We start from the raw sequence: 5,696 nt of genomic DNA on the forward strand, positions 1-5,696 counted from the left end.
TCTGGATGGCTCAAAACTTCCTTTAACTCCAGACTTCACACCCCATTTTGGCCTCTGCAGGCACCTTCACAGACACACTAACACATAATTTAAAAAAAGAAATAACTCACCTGGCAGGTGGTGCACGCCTTTAATCCCAGCACTCGGAAGGCAGAGCCAGGTGGATCTCTGTGAGTTTGAGGCCAGCCTGGTCTACAGAGCAAGATCCAGGACAGGCACCAAAAGTACACAGAGAAACCCTGTCTCAACAAAACAAAACAAAACAAAACAAAACAAAGAAATAACTCTAAAAAAAAAAACCCCACCACCATCAACATCACCAACAATAACAACAACACAAAACCAGAAATCTGAATGGGAGTTTAGCTCTCTTTTGATCAGTGCATTGATGAAATTTTTTGAAATTGGAAGACTCCTGACAGTTGAATTCAAGTGATCCCTCTATCCCTATAGTCTATATTTTTTTCTCCGTGTATATACTTTTCTGTTACTTTTCATACTCCATAATTTTTAATTCTTAAAAACTTTTTGTGTGGCGGGATTAGGGTGCGGTGAACATGTGCACCGTCTTCATGTAGAGGTCAGAGGACAAGTTTAGGAAGTCAGCCTCACCTTCCACCTGGTGTGGCGTCGTCAGGCTTCCAAGGCAAGCACTTTTGCCTGAGGAGTCATCTCTCACCCCATTCTTAATAACCAGAGGGCTCCTAGTCTTAGTGCATGTTTCCTTCTGCTTAAGGATAATGGGAGCCAAGGCTGTTTGTCTAGGAATTATTTATTATCTACTTACTTTGGTCTTTTGAGACAGAGTCTTATTCCAGAGCTCAGGCTGTCCCTGAGCTTGTGGTGATCCTCCCCTTCTGCCTCCCCAGTGCTGGAATTACAGGCCTGAGCCCCCACATCTATGTTTGTTTATTACTTTTAACCCAAGGTCAAATGCTGACCACATGGTAGATGTGGAATTGAGTTTTATAATCCTATTCCCAGAACTCTACCTAGATGTAAATAAAGCCTGTTTTGTTTTTTGATAGAGGGTTTCTCTCTATAACAGTCCTGGCTGTCCTGGGACTGGCTTTGTAGACCAGGCTGGCCTCGAACTCACAGAGAGCCACCTGCCTCTGCCTCCCAAGTGCTGGGATGAAAGGCATGCACCACCACCGCCTTGTGAGGATTTCAGTTTTAAGGATTTCCTCACGGCCAGCCTGGGTGACTTACTGAGAGTATGTTTCAAATGTGAAAATGTCAAAAGAGATGGAGCTAGAGGTGAGTGGTAAGGCATTTGCCTAGGAGGCATTGAAAGACCCCAGGGGAGATCTTCCTTCAGGAGAGACCCCAAACCCAAGGAACACACCGAAACCACAGATCAGATGCAAAAGCAAGAGGGTTTATTTAGATACACAGGTACCTGGGGCGAAGTCTCTTGGAGGACTTGCGCGCCTTCCTAGGGCAAGGGGACTTTTTATGGGATCCCAGGGCAGAGGCGCGGTTACAGAAGTGAGGAGCATAGTTACAGGGTCCCTATGGTTGTGTTTAAAAGAAGGCCAGGGTGAACTTGGGGACGCGTTCTTTAATTATCAGAAGTTTGATGTGTGGCTGACTTGGCCTTGCACAGGGTATAGTGGGTGTTTTTCCAGCCCAGCTGCTTATTCCTCAAGGACAGGGGGCCAGCCATAAAATATCCTGATTTGACTCAACTGTCTTTCTCCCGAGGCAGCTGACCACAGTTATCTCTCTCTCAAGGCCGGATGGCTGGCCACAGTTATCTCTCTCTCAAGCCGGATGGCTAGCCAGCCACAGCTGTGAACTCCCGTTTTTCTGATTCCTTTAGAATGGCGTTTCTTAGGCTAAGTTATTGGACTGGGGGGGCATTTCATCGGCCCAACGCCCCATGTCCTCATAATGGAGTGGGGGTCTTTCATTCCCCCATTTTCTTTTGTACCAAATGGAATCTTTCATTTTAGGATGGAGAATAAGGGGTCAGCTCCATCTCTGACTGTCTGTGCCTCTGATATTGCTGGGTTAGGATCAAAGCCTGGACAACAGAAACCCTATCCTTGATGAATTGCACCAATCTTTGAGGATGCATGGCCCAAACAATAAATTGAGCAGGAGGATGATTAGGGGGCCCATAATGGTGGAGACAAGGGTTGTAAACCATGGTGACCTTTGGAACCATTCTTTAAACCATCCCTGTTGAGACTCAAATAATTTGCTGTCTCTGTTTTAATCTTTTTCTTAATTTAACCATGTTATCCCCGGCTACTCCAGTATGATCTGCATAGAAGCAGCATTCTTCTTTGAGGGCAGCACATAACCCACCCTCTTGCAGGAAGAGTATGTCCAGCCCTCTCCTATTTTGCAGCACTACTTCTGATAGGGATGTCAAGGATTTTTTTTTTAACGCACTAACTGATTCCTCTAGGGCTTTGATGTCTGTATTTATGGCTACTTGGAGCTGTCTGAATTGGCCGGTCTCCATAAGGGCTGTGGTCCCTGTACCTACCCCAGCAGCTATTCCGCCCATGGTAATTCCTCCCAGTAACAGGGTCAGCGTCAGGGGAACAGTCTCTCTGGTGATGCCCTCCTAATGTCAGGAGGACTATGAGGGGGATTAAGGGACCCCCGGTGAGTCTTATCTTTAGTGGGTTTAGAGAGCGTTGAACTAGATGTCTCGGTGCCCTCAGCTTCGTCGGGTTCCTTGGCAGCCTTCACATGCGATGCGTGGACCCAAGCCGCTATCCCGTCAACCTTGAGTGCGGTGGGAGCAGTTAACAGGACGGTGTATGGTCTTTTTCACCTCGGCTCTAGGTTCCTGGATTGATGGCGTTGGACCCAGACAGAGTCCCCAATCTTGAATGGGTGAGGCACCACCGGGCGGTTCAGTTGCTCCCGGTAGGCAGGGGTTTCCACACCGTCTTTTGCACCAATTGGAGGGCTTGGAGGTGCGCCTCCAAGGTAGGGCTAGTGGCAAAAGAGGAGATATCAGGGTGAAGGAAATTTACAATTGTGGGGGAGCCCCATACATGATCTCAAACGGGGTTAGGCCATGAGGCCCAGGAGTATTCCGGACTCGGTAAAGGGCTAGAGGGAGTAGGAGCACCCAATCTCTAGTGCCAGTTGCAAGCGTTAATTTGGTTAAAGTCTCCTTAATGGTTTTATTTGCACGTTCTACCTGTCCTGAGCTCTGGGGCGGTATGCACAATGAAGTTTCCAATCAATCCCCAGTAGCCTGGCCACCTTCTGACTTACCTGGGAGACGAAGGCGGGCCCATTGTCTGACCCCAATATCTGGGGCATTCCATACCTGGGAAAGATGTCATCCAGGAGTTTTTTGGTTACCACGTTAGCGGTCTCCTTCTTGGTAGGGGAGTCCTCTGTCCATCCATGATGTAAGCTTGTCGCTCGGGGCTCCATTCCACCCCCATTTTCTTTGTTAGTTCCTGGTCCTCCGGGCTTCCGCCATCCGGAGGCCTGGGTCAGCGCGATCAGCTCTGCCTTTTGGGCCGATGTTCCAGGCGGCAGCGGTGAGGCCCAACCTACCTCCGATTGGTGTGACGGCTGCTCCAGCCCTCCGTTCTTCTTCTTGGAGGAAGCTGCTACCATCTGTGAACCAGATAAAATCTGAGTTCAACAGCGGTTGATCTGTTAGGTCGGAGCGGGTGCCAGGGGCCTCCGCCAGAATCTGGAGGCAATTGTGCTCCTTGGATGGGTCTGGCAAGGGCATCAGGGTTGCGGGGTTGAGGGAGACAACTGGTCCGAACACCACTCGTCTGTGTCTAACAACAGAGCCTGGTAGTGGGTCATTCTGGAATTTGAGAGCCATCTATCTGGGGGCTGCCGGACCAGAGCTTCCACCGCATGGGAGGATAACACAGTTAATGGCTGTCCCAAAGTCAGTTTCCCTGCATCCTTGAGTAAAACAGCAATAGCGGCTACCATGCGCAGACAGGGGGCCATCCTGTAGCTACCGGGCTTCCATGGCCCCAGTCTTGTACCAGCATTCCTTTTGCAAAGCCTGAGTTCTCATCCATGAACAGTTCAAAGGGCTAGGACTTGTAGGGGGGTCCCTTTGGGTCCTGTCCAGATGCCAGCTGAACCTTTCTCTCTGTGGTCCATCGATACCTCCTGCTACCTGTGGCCCCCTGGACCAAAGCTGTGCAGTCACTGAGAGAGCCTCCGGTATGGCTCAGGACTGAATGTTGAGGCCCGGTGTCCACTAGGAAGGTCACTGGCTGCCCCCCAATCTTGAGAGTTATCCTAGGCTCAGGGGGGGGGCTCTGGCCTTGACCTCCCTAATCCTCCAGATTGAGGAGGTCCTTGGCCCTTGGCTTAGTTCTCTGAGACCCTTGAGGCTTCTTTGATCAGTCACGAGCCCAATGCCTCTCTGTTTACAGTAAGCACACTGGTCTTTGTCAAGTGGTGTCCTTCTTTGATCTCCGTCCTAACTCCCTCTCTGACCTGTCCTGAGACACTACAGTGGCCAGACTTTCTCTTTTTTTTTCCCTCAGATCCAACACCTCTTTTTCTTCTCGTTTTCCCTCTCCCTCCGTGTCTCTATTTCTCGCCTCCCTTCCTCCTGCTCGCTCTCCGCTCTCGCTCTCTCACTTTCTCTGTCTCTCTTATTAAACATTTTCTCTGCCTCTCTAAGTCTTCCCAAAACGCTGCCGGCGTCTCTTCCTGGTAACCTGAGCCGAATTGTAGGGGTCTATTGGCCCCTCGGAGACCCGCTAAGAGCAACTGGCGATAGAGACGTAGGTGCTCCCTACCTTCGGGTCTCGGAGTCCCAGTTCGGCGGGTGAGGGAAAGGCTGCATTTGGGCAATTGGGTGGGTCTTCCATTGTCTCCTGGAACCTCCGAGCCTCCAGGAAGACTCGCTGTCTTTGGCTGGTTTGTCATGCCTTCCTCATAGGCGACCTGTGCCTCATCCTCCCCTCCCGCTGTAGAAGCTGTTCGGAGGCCGCAGCGGGGCTGCCGGTCCCTCCGGCGCTGTCGGGGGGGGGGCTGTAAACACTCGGCGGGGTGACTCGGCGTCCACGGGTGACGCCGCCCCCGAGCCACCTTCCCCACACCGGGCCCCCAGCCATCCCGGAGCGGGTCACGGCACACCGCCGCGGTGGAAGTGCACTCCGCGGCGGAAGCGCACTCGGCGCCGGTCGCTGACCGGGGGCAGTCCCCGCCGACCCCATCCCCGGCCCCGCCTGCGCACCCCCGCCACATCCCGAGCCCGCCGCCGCCACCGCGGGCCTTTGCGATCGGATTCCCCTGGTCCGCACCAGTTCTAAGTCGGCTGCTAGGCGCCGGCCGAGGCGAGGCGCCGCGCGGAAAACCGCGGCCCGGGGGGCGGACCCGGCGGGGGAAGACCGGCGCGGCCCCGACCCTCCGCCCGCGCGGGAGACGCGGACGGCCGGGGAGAGCGGGAGCAGGCGAGGAGGGGAGACCCCCCCAGCGCCGCCCCGGACCCCCGCGACCGCGCCGCGGCCGCGCGGACGGGAGGAGGCGCGGGGCGCACCGGCGCCCGCCGGGCTCCCCGGGTGCGGCCGCGACGCCCGCCGCAGCTGGGGCGATCCACGGGAAGGGCCCGGCTCGCGTCCAGAGTCGCCGCCGGAGCGGCGGAATGCGGGGAGAGGAAACAACACGCTGGTGAGGAGGTCGGGAGAACAGGGAGCGAGAGAGATCCGCCGATCCGGCTTCCTATGACT

The 5,696-nt window shown here is 54.0% G+C and overlaps 1 long non-coding RNA gene across 1 annotated transcript; it reads right to left on the reverse strand.

Annotated features, from left to right (window-relative positions):
• Positions 1–2,653: 2,653 nt before the first annotated feature.
• LOC114687080 lies at positions 2,654–3,459 on the reverse strand. Its single transcript, XR_003733646.2, has 3 exons — positions 3,302–3,459; positions 2,795–2,958; positions 2,654–2,745 (listed from the first exon to the last, which is right to left on the reverse strand). It is a non-coding gene; the product is annotated as an uncharacterized LOC114687080 (long non-coding RNA).
• Positions 3,460–5,696: the final 2,237 nt, after the last annotated feature.

Source organism: Peromyscus leucopus, unplaced genomic scaffold (assembly GCF_004664715.2).
Source record: "Peromyscus leucopus breed LL Stock unplaced genomic scaffold, UCI_PerLeu_2.1 scaffold_1212, whole genome shotgun sequence".
Taxonomy (NCBI): Eukaryota; Metazoa; Chordata; class Mammalia; order Rodentia; family Cricetidae; genus Peromyscus; species Peromyscus leucopus.